This window comes from Astyanax mexicanus, chromosome 15 (genome assembly GCF_023375975.1).
Source record: "Astyanax mexicanus isolate ESR-SI-001 chromosome 15, AstMex3_surface, whole genome shotgun sequence".
Classification (NCBI taxonomy): domain Eukaryota; kingdom Metazoa; phylum Chordata; class Actinopteri; order Characiformes; family Acestrorhamphidae; genus Astyanax; species Astyanax mexicanus.
Window position 1 is genome coordinate 2,380,991 of NC_064422.1, and position 22,421 is coordinate 2,403,411.

The window sequence follows — 22,421 nt, forward strand, 5'->3', positions numbered from 1 at the left end:
CAATTTTTGTTTCATACATGTCATTTTGTGTAGAGTATGTCTTGTGATGCATTTTACTATAGCTTCAACAGGGGGGCTTCAAAGAGGGGTAGTAAAATTTTATTTGCATTATTTTTAAGACTTAAATTATGCTTAAATTATGCTCCCCTGTTGAGCTCAGCACTGCACGGTCTAAATGTCATGTCATTTATTTTACACACATGTCATGGTGTGTAGAGTATGTGTTGTGATGCTTTATCTTCAGCAGGGGGGCTTCAACTGGGGGGAGTATAATTTTGGCAGCATTATTTTTAAGCCTTCCGAAATTATACTCCCCCTATGATCTCAGCACTGCAAGTTCTGAATGTCATGCAATTTATGTTTCATCCATGTCATGGTGTGTAGAGTTTGTCCTGTGATGCATTTTACTATATCTTTAACAGGGGGCTTCAACTGGGGGGCCTATAATTTTGGCAGCATTAATTTTAAGCCTGCCCAAATTATAGTCCCCCTATGATCTCAGCACTGCAAGGTTTGAGTGTTATGCAATTTATTTTACATACATGTCATGGTGTGTAGAGTATTTGCTGTGATGCATTTTACTATAACTTCAAACAGGGGGGGCTTCAAATGGGTGAAGTATGATTTTGGAAGCAGTATTTTTAAGCCTGACGAAATTATACACTCCTATGATCTCAGCACTGTACGGTCTGAATGTCATACAATTTATGTTTCATACATGTCAAGGTGTGTAGAGTATGTGCTATGATGCGTTTTACTATATCTTCATTAGAGGGTCTTCTAATGGGGGGAGTATAATTTTGACAGCATTATTTTTAGGTCTGCCAAAATTATACTCCCTCTATGATCTCAGCACTGCAAGGTCTAAATGTAATGCAATTTATTTTACATACATGTCATGGTGTGTAGAGTATGTGCTGTGATGCATTTTACTATATCTTCAACCGGGGGGCTTCAAATAGGTGGAGTATGATTTTGAAAGTAGTATTTTGAAGCCTGACGAAATTATACACCCCAATGATCTTAGCACTGCAAGGTCTAAATGTAATTCAATTTATGTTTCATACATGTCAAGGTGTGTGGAGTATGTGCTGTGATGCGTTTTACTCTATCTTTAACAGGGGGCTTCAACTGGGGGGAGTATAATTTTGGAAGCATTATTTTTAAGCCTGCCGAAATTATACTCCCCCTATGATCTCAGCACTGCAAGGTCTGAATGTCATGCAATTTATGTTTCATCCATGTCATGGTGTGTAGAGTTTGACCTGTGATACATTTTACTATATCTTTAACAGGGGGCTTCAACTGGGGGTACTATAATTTTGGCAACATTATTTTTAAACCTGTCGAAATTATAGTCCCTCTATGATCTCAGCACTGCAAGGTCTGAGTGTTATGCAATTTATTTTACAAAGATGACATGGTGTGTAGAGTTTGTCCTGTGATGCATTTTATTATACCTTCAACGGGGGATTTCAAATGGGACAGTATAATTTTGGCAGCATTATTTTTAAGCCTGTCAAAATTATACACCCCTATGATCTCAGCACTGCAAGGTCTAAATGTAATGCAATTTATGTTTCATACATGTCAAGGTGTGTGGAGTATGTGCTGTGATGCGTTTTACTCTATCTTTAACAGGGGGCTTCAACTGGGGGGACTATAATTTTGGCAGCGTTATTTTTAGGTTTGCCGGAATTATACTCCCTCTATAATCTCAGCACTGCAAGGTCTAAATGTAATGCAATTTTTGTTTCATACATGTCAAGGTGTGTAGAGTATTTTCTATGATGAATTTTACTATATCTTCATTAGAGGGTCTTCTAATGGGGGGAGTATAATTTTGACAGCATTATTTTTAGGTCTGCCGAAATTATACTCCCTCTATGATCTCAGCACTGCAAGGTCTAAATGTAATGCAATTTATTTTACATACATGTCAAGGTGTGTAGAGTATGTGCTATGATGCGTTTTACTCTATCTTTAACAGGGGGCTTCAACTGGGGGGACTATAATTTTGGCAGCGTTATTTTTAGGTTTGCCGAAATTATACTCCCTCTATAATCTCAGCACTGCAAGGTCTAAATGTAATGCAATTTTTGTTTCATACATGTCATGGTGTGTAGAGTATATTCTATGATGCATTTTACTATATCTTCATTAGAGGGTCTTCTAATGGGGGGAGTATAATTTTGACAGCATTATTTTTAGGTCTGCCAAAATTATACTCCCTCTATGATCTCAGCACTGCAAGGTCTAAATGTAATGCAATTTATTTTACATACATGTCATGGTGTGTAGATTATGTGCTGTGATGCATTTTACTATATCTTCAACCGGGGGGCTTCAAATAGGTGGAATATGATTTTAAAAGCAGTATTTTGAAGCCTGACGAAATTATACACCCCTATGATCTTAGCACTGCAAGGTCTAAATGTAATGCAATTTATGTTTCATACATGTCAAGGTGTGTGGAGTATGTGCTGTGATGCGTTTTACTCTATCTTTAACAGGGGGCTTCAACTGGGGGGAGTATAATTTTGGAAGCATTATTTTTAAGCCTGCCGAAATTATACTCCCCCTATGATCTCAGCACTGCAAGGTCTGAATGTCATGCAATTTATGTTTCATCCATGTCATGGTGTGTAGAGTTTGACCTGTGATGCATTTTACTATATCTTTAACAGGGGGCTTCAACTGGGGGTACTATAATTTTGGCAGCATTATTTTTAAACCTGTCGAAATTATAGTCCCTCTATGATCTCAGCACTGCAAGGTCTGAGTGTTATGCAATTTATTTCACAAACATGACATTTTGCTAGTATTGACCCACGCCCTTGATTGGGCAGAGAAGAAGAAAGAGGGGGAGCGAACTCAGAGTATTTGGGATGGAGTTCGGGGCAGCTTCGCTGTAAAGCGTGAAGCCGAAGCCCCCCCTCTCATGAAGAGAAACATGAGAAGAGAATAAAATTAAAGAAGGAGGAAGATGGGGAGGAGGTGGGTGCGAGGTTTGTTCAATGAGTAGGTAGAGAGGAAATGACTGTTTAAATAGGGATGGAAGTGGGAGGAGTGAGGGCGTGGCTCACTCCCAAAACTTAGTTATGACACATAACTCCACGTTGTGTAGAGTATGTGCTGTGATGCGTTTTACTCTATCTTTAACAGGGGGCTTCAACTGGGGGGAGTATAATTTTGGAAGCATTATTTTTAAGACTGTCGAAATTATACACCCCTATGATCTCAGCACTGCAAGGTCTAAATGTAAATGCAATTTATTATACATACATGTGGTGCAGTATGATTTTGAAAGCAGTATTTTGAAGCCTGACGAAATTATACACCCCTATGATCTTAGCACTGCAAGGTCTAAATGTAATGCAATTTATGTTTCATACATGTCAAGGTGTGTGGAGTATGTGCTGTGATGAGTTTTACTCAATCTTTAACAGGGGGGCTTCAAATAGGGGTAGTAAAATTTTATCTGCATTATTTTTAAGACTGCTTAAATTATGCTCCCCTGTTGAGCTCAGCACTGCACGATGCTATGATGCGTTTTACTCTATGTTTAACAGGGGGCTTCAACTGGGGGGACTATAATTTTGGCAGCGTTATTTTTAGGTTTGCCGAAATTATACTCCCTCTATAATCTCAGCACTGCAAGGTCTAAATGTAATGCAATTTTTGTTTCATACATGTCATGGTGTGTAGAGTATATTCTATGATGCATTTTACTATATCTTCATTAGAGGGTCTTCTAATGGGGGGAGTATAATTTTGACAGCATTATTTTTAGGTCTGCCAAAATTATACTCCCTCTATGATCTCATCACTGCAAGGTCTAAATGTAATGCAATTTATTTTACATACATGTCATGGTGTGTAGAGTATGTGCTGTGATGCATTTTACTATATCTTCAACCGGGGGGCTTCAAATAGGTGGAGTATGATTTTGAAAGCAGTATTTTGAAGCCTGACGAAATTATACACCCCTATGATCTTAGCACTGCAAGGTCTAAATGTAATGCAATTTATGTTTCATACATGTCAAGGTGTGTGGAGTATGTGCTGTGATGCGTTTTACTCTATCTTTAACAGGGGGCTTCAACTGGGGAGAGTATAATTTTGGAAGCATTATTTTTAAGCCTGCCGAAATTATACTCCCCCTATGATCTCAGCACTGCAAGGTCTCAATGTCATGCAATTTATGTTTCATCCATGTCATGGTGTGTAGAGTTTGACCTGTGATGCATTTTACTATATCTTTAACAGGGGGCTTCAACTGGGGGTACTATAATTTTGGCAGCATTATTTCTAAACCTGTCGAAATTATAGTCCCTCTATGATCTCAGCACTGCAAGGTCTGAGTGTTATGCAATTTATTTCACAAACATGACATGTTGTGTAGAGTATGTGCTGTGATGCGTTTTACTCTATCTTTAACAGGGGGCTTCAACTGGGGGGAGTATAATTTTGGAAGCATTATTTTTAAGCCTGCCGAAATTAAACTTCCCCTATGATCTCAGCACTGCAAGGTCTGAATGTCATGCAATTTATGTTTCATCCATGTCATGGTGTGTAGAGTTTGTCCTGTGATGCATTTTACTATATCTTTAACAGGGGGCTTCAACTGGGGGTACTCTAATTTTGGCAGCATTATTTTTAAACCTGTCGAAATTATAGTCCCTCTATGATCTCAGCACTGCAAGGTCTGAGTGTTATGCAATTTATTTTACAAACATGACATGGTGTGTAGAGTATGTGCTGTGATGCATTTTACTCTCTCTTTAACAAGGGGCTTCAACTGGCGGTACTATAATTTTGGCAGCATTATTTTTAAGCCTGCCGAAATTATACACCCCTATGATCCCAGCACTGCAAGGTCTAAATGTAATGCAATTTATGTTTCATACATGTCAAGGTGTGTAGAGTATGTGCTATGATGCGTTTTACTCTATCTTTAACAGGGTGCTTCAAATAGGTGGAGTATGATTTTGAAAGCAGTATTTTGAAGCCTGACGAAATTATACACCCCTATGATCTTAGCACTGCAAGGTCTAAATGTAATGCAATTTATGTTTCATACATGTCAAGGTGTGTGGAGTATGTGCTGTGATGCGTTTTACTCTATCTTTAACAGGGGGGCTTCAAATAGGGGTAGTAAAATTTTATCTGCATTATTTTTAAGACTGCTTAAATTATGCTCCCCTGTTGAGCTCAGCACTGCATGGTCTAAATGTCATGTCATTTATTTTACACACATGTCATGGTGTGTAGAGTATGTGCTGTGATGCTTTATCTTCAACACGGGTGCTTCAACTGGGGGGAGTATAATTTTGGCAGCATTATTTTTAAGCCTGCCGAAATTATACTCCCCCTATGATCTCAGCACTGCAAGTTCTGAATGTCATGCAACTTATGTTTCATCCATGTCATGGTCTGTAGAGTTTGTCCTGTGATGCATTTTCCTATATCTTTAACAGGGGGCTTCATCTGGTGGGACTATAATTTTGGCAGCATTAATTTTATGCCTGTCCAAATTATAGTCCCCCTATGATCTCAGCACTGCAAGGTCTGAGTTTTATGCAATTTATTTTACATATATGTCATGGTGTGTAGAGGATGTGCTGTGATGCATTTTACTATATCTTAAACCGGGGGCTTCAAATGGGTGGAGTATGATTTTGAAAGCAGCATTTATAAGCCTGACGAAATTATACGCCCCCTATGATCTCAGCACTGCAAGGTCTTAATGTCATTCAATTTATGTTTCATAATGTCAAGGTGTCTACAGTTGAGATGCATTTTACTATATCTTTAGCAGGGGGCTTCAACTGGGGGGACTATAATTTTGGCAGCATTATTTTTAAGACTGTCGAAATTATAGTCCCCCTATGATCTCAGCACTGCAAGGTCTGAGTGGTATGCAATTTATTTTACATACATGTCATGGTGTGTAGAGTATGTGCTGTGATGCATGTTACTATATCTTCAACCAGGGGGCTTCAAATGGGTGGAGTATGATTTTGGAAGCAGTATTTTTAAGCCTGACGAAATTATACACCCCCTATGATCTCAGCACTGCAAGGTCTGAATGTCATGCAATTTATGTTTCATCCATGTCATGGTGTGTAGAATTTGTCCTGTGATGCATTTTACTATATCTTCAACAGGGGGGCTTCAAATAGGGGTAGTAAAATTTTATCTGCATTATTTTTAAGCCTTCCGAAATTATACTCCCCCTATGATCTCAGCACTGCAAGTTCTGAATATCATGCATTTTATGTTTCATACATGTCAAGATTTGTAGAGTATGTTCTGTGATGCATTTTACTCTATCTTTAACAAGGGGCTTCAACTGGGGGGAGTATAATTTTGGAAGCATTATTTTTAAGCCTGCCGAAATTATACTCCCCCTATGATCTCAGCACTGCAAGGTCTGAATGTCATGCAATTTATGTTGCTTCCATGTCATGGTGTGTAGAGTTTGTCCTGTGATGCATTTTACTATATCTTCAACAGGGGGCTTCAACTGGGGGAGTATAAATTTGGCAGCATCATTTTTTACACCTGCTGATATTATACTCTACCTATGATCTCAGCACTGCAACGTCTGAATCTCATGTAATTTATGTTTCATCCATGTCATGGTGTGTAGAGTTTGTCCTGTGATGCATTTTACTATATCTTCAAATAGGGGGAGTATATTTTTGGCAGCATTATTTTTAAGACTGCTTAAATTATGCTCCCCTGTTGAGCTCAGCACTGCATCGTCTAAATGTCATGTAATTTATTGTACATACATGTCATGGTGTGTAGAGTATGTGCTTTGATACATCTTACTATATCGTCAAAAGGGGGGGCTTCAACTGGAGGGAGTATAATTTTGGCAGCATTATTTTTAAGCCTTCCGAAATTATACTACCCCTTTTGATCTCAGCACTACAAGCTCTAAATGTCATGTAATTTATTTCACATACATGTCATGGTGTGTAGAGTATGTGCTGTGATGCGTTTTACTCTATCTTCAACAGAGGGGTTTAAACTGGGGGAGTATAATTTTGGCAGCATTATTTTTACGTCTGCCTAAATTATACTCCCGCTATGATCTCAGCACTGCAAGGTCTGAATGTCATGCAATTTAGGTTTCATCCATTTCATTGTGCACTGCAAGGTCTAAATGTAATGCAATTTTTTTTACATACATGCTATGGTGTGTACAGTATGTCCTGTGATGCATTTTACACTATCTTCAACAGGGGAGGCTTCAACTGGGGGAAGTATCCAATCAAAACTAATTCCATCTTTCTGTCTTCCTCCGAGTTAGAGACGACCCACCTGTCTGACCCGATACCAATTGGACCTTCACGATCTCATGTCAGCCGGATTGATGGAAGTTTCTTGATGTCAGCCTTCCCTATCACCCACCACATTTCAGCTTTCCATCAACTTTCAGTTTATTCACCTGCCTTGCACTAGCTGTTTACTCTCCACTACTAATTGCATCGAAGTTGTCATCTTACATTACTCTAACTGCTTTCATTACTCATATTTCTATACACATGGATATATTAAACTGTCTTTTCAAGAGAGAGAAACTGTATCAAGTATTGCTTTGAACTGAAAACTTCTTTTTCATTCAGAAATTAGATGTTAAGAATGCACGTCTTCTTTTCAACATTTCTAAAGTGTTTTGATTCAATTTGTGTGTTGAATGTATTAAAGTCTGTTTTTGAACGATTTAGGCTAAGAGATGAGTTTCTCTCATTCAATAGAGAGATAAAATGTTTCGAGTGTTGTTTTAACCAGAAACATCTGTTTAGATCAGAATTAAGTTTTTAAGACCTAAAACACGTTATAACTGTGTAAAATGTACCAACATGTCGTTTTCAACATTTCTTTTAATTGTTTGGGTTTATTTGTGTGATCTATGTAATAAAGTCTGTTTTTCGACGATTTATGCTGACAGATGCGTTTTGAGAATAGTTTCGAGCTCCTTTCTCACTCCTAAGAGCGAAGTGTTGCACTGTGTAAAATGTACCACGTCATGTAATAAAAAATTCTTGAATGTTGAATCTTGGAAAATCTTTTTTCACGCTGAGTTTTGAGCTCCTCCTCACTCCTTACAGCGAAACTGCTTCAAGTGTTGTTTTGTAGTGAAAACTTCTCCTTCGATCAGAAATGAGTTTTTGAAACCTATTGTAACTGTGGAACATGCACGATCATCTCGTTTATTTAATTTCTTAAGTGTTTGGGTTCATTTGTATGTTGAATGTTGTAAAATCTTCTTTCACGCTGAGAAAAGCGTTTTACGCTTAGTTTTGAGCTCATCTCTTACTGCTTAGAACGAAAAAAGCTTGCAGTGATGTTTTGCAGTGAAAACTATTCCTTCGATCAGAAATGAGTTTTTGAGACCTAAAACACATTACACCTGTGTTTTTGACATTTCAAAAACACAGGTGTGTTTGACATTTCCTGTGTTTTCATTTGTATGTTGAATGTTGTAAAATCTTCTTTCACGCTAAGAAATGCGTTTTACGCTTAGTTTGAGCTCCTCTCTCACTGCTTAGAGCGAAAACTGCTTCAAGGGTTTTTTTGTAGTGAAAACTTCTTCTTCGATCAGAAATGAGTTTTTGAGACCTAAAACACATTATACCTGTGTAAAATACACTAACATCTCGTTTTTGTCCTTTCTTAAGTATTTGGGTTCATTTGTATGTTGAATGTTGTAAAATCTTCTTTCACGCTGAGAAATGCGTTTTACGCTTAGTTTGAGCTCCTCTCTCACTGCTTATAGCGAAAACGGCTTCAAGGGTTGTTTTGTAGTGAAAACTTCTCCTTCGATCAGAAATGAGTTTTTGAGACCTAAAACACATTATAACATTATACATGTGTGAAAGGCGCTAACATCTCGTTTTTGTCCTTTCTTAAGTATTTGGGTTCATTTGTATGTTGAATGTTGTAAAATCTTTCACGCTGAGAAATGCGTTTTACGCTTAGTTTGAGCTCCTCTCTTACTGCTTATAGCGAAAACGGCTTCAAGGGTTGTTTTTAAGTGAAAACTTATCTTTCGATCAGAAATGAGCTTTTGAGCTCCTCTCTTACTGCTTATAGCGAAAACGGCTTCAAGGGTTGTTTTGTAGTGAAAACTTCTCCTTCGATCAGAAATGAGTTTTTGAGACCTAAAACACATTATACCTGTGTAAAATTCACTAACATCTCGTTTTTGTCCTTTCTTAAGTATTTGGGTTCATTTGTATGTTGAATGTTGTAAAATCTTCTTTCACGCTGAGCAATGCGTTTTACGCTTAGTTTGAGCTCCTCTCTCACTGCTTATAGCGAAAACGGCTTCAAGGATTGTTTTTTAGTGAAAACTTCTCATTCGATCATAAATGAGTTTTTGAGACCTAAAACACATTATACCTGTGTGAAAGGCACTAACATCTCGTTTTTGTCCTTTCTTAAGTATTTGGGTTCATTTGTATGTTGAATGTTGTAAAATCTTCTTTCACGCTGAGAAAAGCGTTTTACGCTTAGTTTTGAGCTCATCTCTTACTGCTTAGAACGAAAAAAGCTTGCAGTGATGTTTTGCAGTGAAAACTATTCCTTCGATCAGAAATGAGTTTTTGAGACCTAAAACACATTACACCTGTGTTTTTGACATTTCAAAAACACAGGTGTGTTTGACATTTCCTGTGTTTTCATTTGTATGTTGAATGTTGTAAAATCTTCTTTCACGCTAAGAAATGCGTTTTACGCTTAGTTTGAGCTCCTCTCTCACTGCTTAGAGCGAAAACTGCTTCAAGGGTTGTTTTGTAGTGAAAACTTCTTCTTCGATCAGAAATGAGTTTTTGAGACCTAAAACACATTATACCTGTGTAAAATACACTAACATCTCGTTTTTGTCCTTTCTTAAGTATTTGGGTTCATTTGTATGTTGAATGTTGTAAAATCTTCTTTCACGCTGAGAAATGCGTTTTACGCTTAGTTTGAGCTCCTCTGTCACTGCTTATAGCGAAAACGGCTTCAAGGGTTGTTTTTAAGTGAAAACTTATCTTTCGATCAGAAATGAGCTTTTGAGCTCCTCTCTTACTGCTTATAGCGAAAACGGCTTCAAGGGTTGTTTTGTAGTGAAAACTTCTCCTTCGATCAGAAATGAGTTTTTGAGACCTAAAACACATTATACCTGTGTAAAATGCACTAACATCTCGTTTTTTCATTTCTTAAGTATTTGGGTTCATTTGTATGTTGAATGTTGTAAACATTCAACATACACGCTGAGAAATGCGTTTTACGCTTAGTTTGAGCTCCTCTCTCACTGCTTAGAGCGAAAACGGCTTCAAGGATTGTTTTTTTTTAGTGAAAACTTATCCTTCGATCAGAAATGAGCTTTTGACCTCCTCTCTTACTGCTTATAGCGAAAACGGCTTCAAGGGTTGTTTTGTAGTGAAAACTTCTCCTTCGATCAGAAATGAGGTTTTGAGACCTAAAACACATTATACCTGTGTAAAATGCACTAACATCTCGTTTTTTCATTTCTTAAGTATTTGGGTTCATTTGTATGTTGAATGTTGTAAAATCTTCTTTCACGCTGAGAAATGCGTTTTACGCTTAGTTTGAGCTCCTCTCTCACTGCTTATAGCGAAAACGGCTTCAAGGGTTGTTTTGTAGTGAAAACTTCTCCTTCGATCAGAAATGATTTTTTGAGACCTAAACACATTATACCTGTGTAAAATGCACTAACATCTCGTTTTTCTCCTTTCTGAAGTATTTGGGTTCATTTGTATGTTGAATGTTGTAAAATCTTCTTTCACGCTGAGAAATGCGTTTTACGCTTAGTTTGAGCTCCTCTCTCACTGCTTATAGCGAAAACGGCTTTAAGGGTTGTTTTGTAGTGAAAACTTCTTCTTCGGTCAGAAATGAGTTTTTGAGACCTAAAACACATTATCTCGTTTTTTCATTTCTTAAGTATTTGGGTTCATTTGTATGTTGAATGTTGTAAAATCTTCTTTCACGCTGAGAAATGCGTTTTACGCTTAGTTTGAGCTCCTCTCTCACTGCATAGAGCGAAAACGGCTTCAAGGGTTCTTTTGTAGTGAAAATTTCTCCTTCGATCAGAAATGAGTTTTTGAGACCTAAATCACATTATAACTGTGTAACATGCACGATCATCTCTTTTTTGTCATTTCTAAGTGTTTGAGTTCATTTGTATGTTGAATGTTGTAAAATCTTCTTTCACGCTAAGAAATGCGTTTTTCGCTTAGTTTGAGCTCCTCTCTCACTGCTTAGAGCGAAAACGGCTTCAAGGATTGTTTTTAAGTGAAAACTTATCCTTCGATTAGAAATGAGCTTTTGAGCTCCTCTCTCACTGCTTATAGCGAAAACGGCTTCAAGGGTTGTTTTGTAGTGAAAACTTCTCCTTCGATCAGAAATGAGTTTTTGAGACCTAAAACACATTATACCTGTGTAAAATGCACTAACATCTCGTTATTTCATTTCTTAAGTATTTGGGTTCATTTGTATGTTGAATGTTGTAAAATCTTCTTTCACGCTGAGAAATGCGTTTTACGCTTAGTTTGAGCTCCTCTCTCACTGCTTAGAGCGATAACGGCTTCAAGGATTGTTTTTAAGTGAAAACTTATCTTTCGATCAGAAATGAGCTTTTGAGCTTCTCTCTTACTGCTTATAGCGAAAACGGCTTCAAGGGTTGTTTTGTAGTGAAAACTTCTCCTTCGATCAGAAATGAGTTTTTGAGACCTAAAACCTGTGTGACCTGTGTGAAAGGCACTAACATCTCGTTTTTGTCCTTTCTTAAGTATTTGGGTTCATTTGTATGTTGAATGTTGTAAAATCTTCTTTCACGCTGAGAAATGCGTTTAACGCTTAGTTTGAGCTCCTCTCTCACTGCTTAGAGCGAAAACGGCTTCAAGGATTGTTTTTTAGTGAAAACTTATCCTTCGATCAGAAATGAGCTTTTGAGCTCCTCTCTCACTGCTTAGAGCGAAAACGTCTTCAAGGGTTGTTTTATAGTGAAAACTTGTTCGATCAGAAATGATGTTTTGAGACCTTAATCACATTATAACTGTGTAACATGCACTAACATCTCGTTTTTTCATTTCTTAAGTATTTGGGTTCATTTGTATGTTGAATGTTGTAAAATCTTCTTTCACGCTGAGAAATGCGTTTTACGCTTAGTTTGAGCTCCTCTCTCACTGCTTATAGCGAAAACGGCTTCAAGGGTTGTTTTGTAGTGAAAACTTCTCCTTCGATCAGAAATGATTTTTTGAGACCTAAACACATTATACCTGTGTAAAATGCACTAACATCTCGTTTTTCTCCTTTCTGAAGTATTTGGGTTCATTTGTATGTTGAATGTTGTAAAATCTTCTTTCACGCTGAGAAATGCGTTTTACTCTTAGTTTGAGCTCCTCTCTCACTGCTTATAGCGAAAACGGCTTCAAGGGTTGTTTTGTAGTGAAAACTTCTCCTTCGATCAGAAATGAGTTTTTGAGACCTAAATCACATTATAACTGTGTGAAAGGCACTAACATCTCGTTTTTGTCCTTTCTTAAGTATTTGGGTTCATTTGTATGTTGAATGTTGTAAAATCTTCTTTCACGCTGAGAAATGCGTTTTACGCTTAGTTTGAGCTCCTCTCTTACTGCTTATAGCGAAAACGGCTTTAAGGGTTGTTTTGTAGTGAAAACTTCTTCTTCGGTCAGAAATGAGTTTTTGAGACCTAAAACACATTATCTCGTTTTTTCATTTCTTAAGTATTTGGGTTCATTTGTATGTTGAATGTTGTAAAATCTTCTTTCACGCTGAGAAATGCGTTTTACGCTTAGTTTGAGCTCCTCTCTCACTGCATAGAGCGAAAACGGCTTCAAGGGTTCTTTTGTAGTGAAAATTTCTCCTTCGATCAGAAATGAGTTTTTGAGACCTAAATCACATTATAACTGTGTAACATGCACGATCATCTCTTTTTTGTCATTTCTAAGTGTTTGAGTTCATTTGTATGTTGAATGTTGTAAAATCTTCTTTCACGCTAAGAAATGCGTTTTTCGCTTAGTTTGAGCTCCTCTCTCACTGCTTAGAGCGAAAACGGCTTCAAGGATTGTTTTTAAGTGAAAACTTATCCTTCGATTAGAAATGAGCTTTTGAGCTCCTCTCTCACTGCTTATAGCGAAAACGGCTTCAAGGGTTGTTTTGTAGTGAAAACTTCTCCTTCGATCAGAAATGAGTTTTTGAGACCTAAAACACATTATACCTGTGTAAAATGCACTAACATCTCGTTTTTTCATTTCTTAAGTATTTGGGTTCATTTGTATGTTGAATGTTGTAAAATCTTCTTTCACGCTGAGAAATGCGTTTTACGCTTAGTTTGAGCTCCTCTCTCACTGCTTAGAGCGATAACGGCTTCAAGGATTGTTTTTAAGTGAAAACTTATCTTTCGATCAGAAATGAGCTTTTGAGCTTCTCTCTTACTGCTTATAGCGAAAACGGCTTCAAGGGTTGTTTTGTAGTGAAAACTTCTCCTTCGATCAGAAATGAGTTTTTGAGACCTAAAACCTGTGTGACCTGTGTGAAAGGCACTAACATCTCGTTTTTGTCCTTTCTTAAGTATTTGGGTTCATTTGTATGTTGAATGTTGTAAAATCTTCTTTCACGCTGAGAAATGCGTTTAACGCTTAGTTTGAGCTCCTCTCTCACTGCTTAGAGCGAAAACGGCTTCAAGGATTGTTTTTTAGTGAAAACTTATCCTTCGATCAGAAATGAGCTTTTGAGCTCCTCTCTCACTGCTTAGAGCGAAAACGTCTTCAAGGGTTGTTTTATAGTGAAAACTTGTTCGATCAGAAATGATGTTTTGAGACCTTAATCACATTATAACTGTGTAACATGCACGATCATCTCTTTTTTTGTCATTTCTTAAGTGTTTGAGTTTATTTGTATGTTGAATGTTGTAAAATCTTCTTTCACGCTAAGAAATGCGTTTTACGATTAGTTTGAGCTCCTCTCTCACTGCTTAGAGCGAAAACGGCTTCAAGGATTGTTTTTAAGTGAAAACTTATCTTTCGATCAGAAATGAGCTTTTGAGCTCCTCTCTCACTGCTTAGAGCGAAAACGGCTTCAAGGATTGTTTTTTAGTGAAAACTTCTCATTCGATCATAAATGAGTTTTTGAGACCTAAAACACATTATACCTGTGTGAAAGGCACTAACATCTCGTTTTTGTCCTTTCTTAAGTATTTGGGTTCATTTGTATGTTGAATGTTGTAAAATCTTCTTTCACGCTAAGAAATGCGTTTTACGATTAGTTTGAGCTCCTCTCTTACTGCTTAGAGCGAAAACTGCTGCAAGGGTTGTTTTGTAGTGAAAACTTCTCCTTCGATCAGAAATGAGTTTTTGAGACCTAAAACACATTATACCTGTGTAAAATACACTAACATCTCGTTTTTTCATTTCTTAAGTATTTGGGTTCATTTGTATGTTGAATGTTGTAAAATCTTCTTTCACGCCGAGAAATGCGTTTCACACTTAGTTTTGAGCTCCTGTCTTACTGCTTAGAGCGAAAAAAGCTTCACGTGTTGTTTTGTAGTGAAAACTTCTCCTTCGATCAGAAATATATAAAAAAAAAATACTGTTATGTTCTCTTAGTGACACTAGAGGGCGCAAGAACACAACACATCAGAGTAATGTGTAAAAGCTCTTGTTGTTTCTTTGGCACAATGGACTTCCCGTAGTTGGACACTTTTATGTAGGAGAGTTTTACATGTATGTTTCACATGTCTACGTACAGCCCAACTGGCAGACTCTCAACAAACCGTCATGTAACTCAACTCAACAAACCGTCATGTAACTCAACTCAACAAACCGTCATGTAATAAAGAGTTGGGGTTCATTTGTATGTTGAATGTTGAAAAAAAAAAAATCACGAAAAAAGTTTTGAGCGCTTAGTTTTGAGCTCCTATTTCACTCCTAAGAGCGAAATCTAGCTTCATGTGTTGTTTTGAACTGAAGACTTCTCTTTCGATCAAAAATAAGACCTAAACCACATTTTAACTGTGTAAAATGCACTAACATCTTGTTGTCAACAGTTCTCATGTGCTCTCTAAAAATAATATACTGGATCTACTTTTAAAAAATTGATTGCGTGTATCGTTTTGCAATCCTAACTAAACCTAACTAAAATGTTGTTGAGAAAAAGCTAAGAGACTTGTTCCCACCATCATTTTATTAAAAACGTTGAAGATTTATTTATTTGAACCTACCTAATCCATGTAAGAATTTCTTCATGCAAATATATATACATTTTAAAACATAACCCTTTTTTATTGGTTTAAAAAGTGGGCACAACAAACTGTTGCATAATAATAGACATTTGCAATTACAAAATAAAATATTCCAGCTGATAACAGCTGTTAAGAAATAAAATTGTTTATTTTTTTAATTAGCAAGTGAACTTTACGAGCTAATATTTTGTTGACGTTATTTCATACTAGCTTTCAGTCCATCCAGTTTGAGGAGTAACTTTTGAAAACTTCAAATGTATGCCTCAGTTGTCGGGTAGCTGAGATTAAGGGCTTATATAAGACCCATCAGAAAGACACAAAAGTCCCCTCAGGACTTCTGTTCCCCCTATCACAAGAGAGGCACTGGCTGGGGCAGCTTTGTTAAGCATAATTTTCATAACCTTCCCAGCAAGTTGTCTGTTCAGAACTTCAGCATCCTTATAGAAAAAAACAGTTAATATTTTAGTTTCAATGTTGCTGTAGTTACCGTAATGTTTTAAGGTAGATTTCATTTTTCCCCACAAAGTATTCCTTAAAGAGATCTCCGATGTAAACCACCATGCAACGGAGTGCAACTCCTCTGCGTCTTTAATAAAAATGTTAAACGTGTAGGTCATTAAAAAAATTATGTTGCACTACAGTCAATGACGAGTCAGGTTTGAATTCAATTGAAGTTCAAGGCTTTCACACCTACTTCCTTTGGTCCAAATATTCTAATTTTTCAGTCTGCTCTGAACCCAAGTGTCAGGTGTGAAAGGGGTCAATAGATTTTACTTGTGTGCGCCTTTCTTGTCACCTTACATGATTCAACATAAAACTGACAGAATATAAAATACATATATAGAGACAGAATATAGAATACACAGGGAAAAAAGTACAGAATAGGATTAATAATCACAAATCATAAGCAACTTTAAACAGATACATTTTGAGTTTGGATTTGAAATGTGGCAATGGTCTATCTTGAGTGAATTTCAGAGCCGGGGAGCAGAGCGGTTGAATGCTCGCTCTGCTCCCCAAGACGGGCAGGAAGAATAGTGAGATAAATAGAAGAAGAGGTTCTGAAGGTACGAGCAGGTGTAGCAATGTGAAGAAGGTACGAAAGATAAGGAGGGGCAAGATTGTGAGGGGGGGGGGGGGGTATTTTATAGTTCATTCGAAATGGGATAGGAAGCCAGTTAGTTGTAAAACAGGTGTTAAACGATGCATTGAGGGAGTCTGGGTAATGACAGTATGTAGTGTTTTTTGTGGCAGGCCAAAATAAAGAGAGTTGCAGTAGTCGAAACGTGAGGTAACCAGACTGTGGACCAGATTAGTTGTAGTGTGAGCAGTAAGAGAAGGACAAAGACGATTATTTTTTTTTGTAGGCTGACCAACTATTGACATAGGATCCTAAGGAAAGTATGCTTTTGACAATGACACCCAGACACCCACTCTTGACCTGAGGGGAGGGAGAGATGGAGGAGTTATCAACAGGAATGTGGAAGTTATGAAATTTACTTAGTCTTGATTTGGTACCAATCAACAAAAGTTCTTTTTTATTGCAAATTTAATCAAAGAACATTTACACTGTAAAATGTACTGTAAAATTTACAGTAAGTAAGTGGCAGTAATTGACAAGTAACTTACTGTGAAATAAAATCACAGTAGCTAACTGGCAGTAATTGACAAGTTACTTACTGTGAAATAAAATCACAATAGTTAACAGTAAGTTACTGAAAAAAAATGTTAAATTAAATCACTGTTCAAAAAAACTGGCAGCAGCTGAATAGTAAATTAGCCTGTAATAAATATTTCATGTATACTGTAATTTTGTATATAGTTGTATTGATCAGACTTAGTTAATGTTCACAATCACCAAACTGTCAATCACATCATGTTAATAAGAAGCTCTCAGGTCAAGTTACTTTTCAAACTTCTTCTTTTTTTCTACTTCTTCTTCTTCTTCAGGTGGTAAGTGTGTTGAATCCAAAATGATTTCAAATGACTACTGCCCCAACGTTTTATTTCAGCGAGAGAGTCAATGAGGGATGAAGGTGCAACATTAGGTTTGGTTGAGAGGTAGAGCTGGGTGTCATCAGCGTATCCTGATATATAATGTTTAACACTATAATGTGTAGTTTATTAGCTTCCCATAGACATCATATACTATGGGGGCGTCCCTACTAGCCCACTGCGCTCCGCAAAACCCGCAAGCTAATTTTCCCTTTACACACGGCCAGTGGCCTGTGTTAATAATACAAATTACAAAAATTAATCGGGGCTAAAGCCCCACAAGCTTAAAGGAAATTTAAATGCTAACCCATCTTTTCCTTTTAATTGTGATGAATGGTGTCTTGACAGGTGCGATTTAAGGCTACCCCATGTTCTATATCAAATGTATTTGATTTGATTTAAACGCATTTACAAATAATGTTGTCTCAAAGCAGCTTTACAGAAACATGATTAAGAATCAGGCAAAACATTAAACATAGAAAGTACAGAATACAGAACCCCCAGTGAGCGCAGAGATAAGGAAAAACTCCCTCAGTGCTTGAGGAGGAAGAATCCTTGGGAGGACCTAGACTCACATATAAGGGGGGACCGTCTTACCACTGGCCAAACGGCTTCTAAAAACGTCTTTGTACATCCACATAGGTTTTATAGTATAACATGAGTATAACAGCGCCACTAACGGAAACAGTTACATTTAATGTAAGCTTGGATGTAATCTGTAAGATGAGCAGCTGATCTGTGGTAGGTGATGAAAAAGGCTGACTTCAGAAACTTCCATCAGTCTGGCCGGACAGGGGACATGAAAGCCTGAGGGTCCAGCATCCCTCGGTATCGGGTCAGACAGGTGGGCAGTCAGTGACTCGGAGGAAAGCAGAGATATGTATTTCGTTTTTCCTGGATTTGTGTAAAACATTATCAGAGTGTGGCTAATGACTCCGGCAGATCTGAATAAAACAGCCTACCTAAAGGGAGCGAGCCAGAAGGTAGCATAGACACGGAGGCACCCTGAAACCCCGGCATCCACCCACTCCACCATTCACAAACCTGAATGATCGCGTGCAGTGAGCGAACAACAGCACCAGCATCTCAGTTTACCACAATTCCCTATATCCACGAACACCTGGATCTGCAACCGTATCTAAAGAGAAAAACATTAATTACCAAAAGCTAAACTAAACAAGTAATTGTTTAATCTAGACTTAACGATTGACACTGTGTGTAAGTACCGAACATATTCGGGGAGATTATTCCAGAATTGGTGTGCTTTATAAGAGAAAGCTCTTTCTCCTGCAGAGCTCTCCTAAATTCTGGGAACTATAAGAAACCAGCACCTTGTGATCTAAGTGATCGCAGTTATGGGGTCTCGCAGTGATGCGGTCTCGCAAATACGCAAGTGCGAGCCCATACGCTTTATACGTTCACAGGAGAACTTTATAGTCTATGCGGAATTTGACTGGAAGCCAGTGCAATGCTTACAGGACTGGACTAAAATGTTCAAATGTTCTAGTTTTAGTAACGATCCTGGCTGCAGCATTTTGAACTAGCTGCAGGAACATTCTGACAGTAGCGCATACAATTGTCGGAGGTAATGAAGGCATATACACTCATTTTTCTACATCATGCAGGGATAAGGCATTTCTTAGCCTGAGCTAATCTCTCACTCCTTTGTAAATATCGGAGTGCATTTAAGAGCACTAACAGTATATTTAAAAAATATTTTCCATTTCCTAGTACACATACAATATATCTTTTTGTATTTCTATAAAATTTATTTTAACGTAATACATCTTAAATTATACTTTAATGTGCTGAGGTGTAGAAAAGCTGTTCTAGTAACATTAGATATGTGTTTGTCGAATGCTAGATGTGAACAGCGGTTTAATTACATCTGGTAGTAGGCCTACCTGTTGTAGTAATGTGAAATCTTCGGTAACAGAGTTTTCTTCTAGATCAGCCACACCAGATGACAGAGAGGATGTGCTATTTATCTGTTTAAATTTATCCCAAATGCATTTTGCGGATAGTGCTGAGCTCCTCTCTCACTCCTTTGTGAAAACGAAGTACATTTAAGAGCACTAAGAGTATATTTAAAATAGGTCAAGAATACTAAAAGAATATTTAGTATTTTTTTAAGATATTAATTTTAATTTAAGATATATTACTTTAATATACCTTTTTTGTATTTCTATAAAATGTATTTTAATGTAATACATCTTAAATTATACTCTAATGTGTTGATAGAGAATACATTTAAATCTAAACATACTAAAGCACATTTAACCAAAAGTGTTTTTACATATCATTCTATTTTAAGTATATTATTTAAAAAGCATATTTTATTTTAAAAAATACCTTTTACGCTATGCTATGGTACAATTTGGAAAACATTTATATTATGCTTAAATCCAACGTAAACAATTGAATGGACTTCACTCACATTCTAAAGCAAACATGCCTCCAGTGTCACATAAAATTACACGAGTTACTTTCTTATTACATTCAGGCAATAAAATGTACATTATTGTCATGTATTATGTTGTATGTATGTATGTATTTATCGGTGTATTGTTAAAAACATTCTTACATTCATCTTCACATTAAATTAAAGTATTGTAGTGTAAAGTAAGTGTTTTGTAGTTTTGATTATTGTAGTTTTACACTTCCAACTTTAAAAATAAACAGAAAGAAAACAGAATTAAAGTTAATTTTCTAATGTATTTAATTTTTCATAAATATTGAACATATAAAAAGACATATGTACACATTTTTAACAAGCAATTCATTATTGTGTTCAAATTCTTTGTCTTTTTCAACGTGACAAATAAAATGAAAAAAAAAATGCATTAATTCATATAGAATATAACTACTGGGAAACCTGCTCATTTTTTGTTTCTACAGAAATGAAGGGTATAAAAATTATTCTAGCATGCTATCATTACTCTCTATAGAAAGCTTTAATTGCATTCAGCATGAAGAGCATTAGTAATGTCAGAGTATTAGATGGTCACCACCCCACCTCATCCCCAAAGCACCACCTCAGTACCACTGCCCTCTGTTCAATGGATCTTTCCACGTGATTCCATAATTTTATTTTAAATGTGACAAAAATTTTGGATCTGTAAAACATTTTCAGTCTCTCTCTACATTATTCGATAGAGGAATGGCATATGTTTTTTTTGCTTTTGATCATGACACATTTTGCAATTTTTCAATAGATTTATTTCTCTTCTGTCGAGTGGAAATATACATAATCTCCAAGGAAATGACTTTAATACTGGATCATCATTAAAGGCTTTAGTGGCTAGGTTGTATTATAAAGACGCTCAGTTTGAAGCAGTACCAAACCTCCTTACATTTCCACTCGGGTATTCTGATTTGGTATTGAAATAATTGCTGTTCTGAAGCTGAGAGAAGAGATCTTTGATGTCATTGGTTGCATTCTTTATGCACTTTTCTCCCCTTTTAGATAGACTATTCCACCTGAGGAATCTCTTTACAATCTGGACAGGCACATGTGTAGTTCCATTGCAGTACTTCACTAGAGTGCCATTTGATTATTTTTTTTTTTAAGTTGCCCAGAAAGGACCCCATTTCTTTACGCTGGCTGCAATGTGTGTCAGCAGGTGTACATTGAATGCAGGTGTACATTTTGCTGTGATTTATTGAATCAAGCCACATATTCACCTTCTGTCCAGTCACACCAAGACAAAAACTATGTTGGTACACCAATCATCTGAAACGTTTTTTAACCCCATCAATACCGATGGGCCTTTCACCCCATGAATGGCTGTTCTGGAGTAACTGACATAGCATGGTCATAATGTTTTGTCTCAGATCTGAGAACAGGTTTTGGTTTTCTAAATGTATAGGGTCCTCCACCTGTGTGATATTTTTTAAGATTTGTATTTGCATCAAATACAAACTGGCATGCTTCACATGGTGTTGGACATTTTCCCTTGTCCCCAAGTACATAGAACGTGAGAAGCAGTGAAAATTATGTTCATAATGACCATACTCTACATAAGCTTTGTTAAACAGGTACACACTTTCTGGCACTAACCCAGGGGCATGTTCATTACAAATCTCGAGGAGATGTTCCAGAGCCAAAGGACTTAAATAATACACCTTCTATTTACTTTCACAATATTATAAAACACATTCACTTTAAATTTATTACAGAAATCCAAATGTAATTTTATTATAATATAATATAAATATTATAATAATATTATAATAATATTTTAATTTGTTAAGAATTAAACATAGGTTCTTGATCTTCAAAAGTGAAAGGTCCAACTGTACCTACAGTTCAGCTACTAAGCTATGGTTTCTGATCATTGTGATCTTTGTATGAGAATTTTCCTAGTTAATTGTTACCTCTAATTTATGCATTTTAAATTTGTAGCATCATTAAAACATATCGCTGTGCCTCTGGCTGTGGATTGTACAGGACAGGAAAGACTGCAGGTTTGAAGAGTTCTGGTTAAAGGCTTCGCGCTCGCAGTTTAAAATGTAATCAGCCAGTTAGAGCGCAGCCTCGGTCTGGGTGAGGCGGAGCAGCTGAAGGCTGCGGAGAGCTGCGCTGAATGAGCAGGGGTCTTATTAGTAGGGCGCAGTGGCTGGGTAAGGGCTGGTGAACGACTTTTGAAAACGATATCTGATGGTGGACTAGTAAATAAGTAGCACAGAGTTCAGAACATGTTATCTTACCTAATGTAAATGGCGATAAAACCATATTAGACCATAGTTTTAACGTTAAGCTACGAATGTGAATGTAAGTTAACTAGTTAGCTAGCTTACCACTACGAACGTTAGTTTGCTAACTAACTAGCTAACTAGCTAGTGAGATAACCTAGACAGCAACCTAGCAGAGGCTGTGCAGTGCAGTGCAAAGCTTCATTAGATTCAATTCTCAGTGTCTTTTTGTAGTCTGAATGAATATAGCAGTTCCAAAGTGCAATACATGATTTAAAATAACTGTTTACGTACAAAACTGGCAAGATAGATTATGTATAAATTTATGTGTATATATTGTATACTCCAAGACATAGTATAGCCTAATAAAATCATACACATTTTCCCAATAGTGACATGTATCTCGCATTATTAGAGGGTAATAAAACTTTCTAATATTGTAATA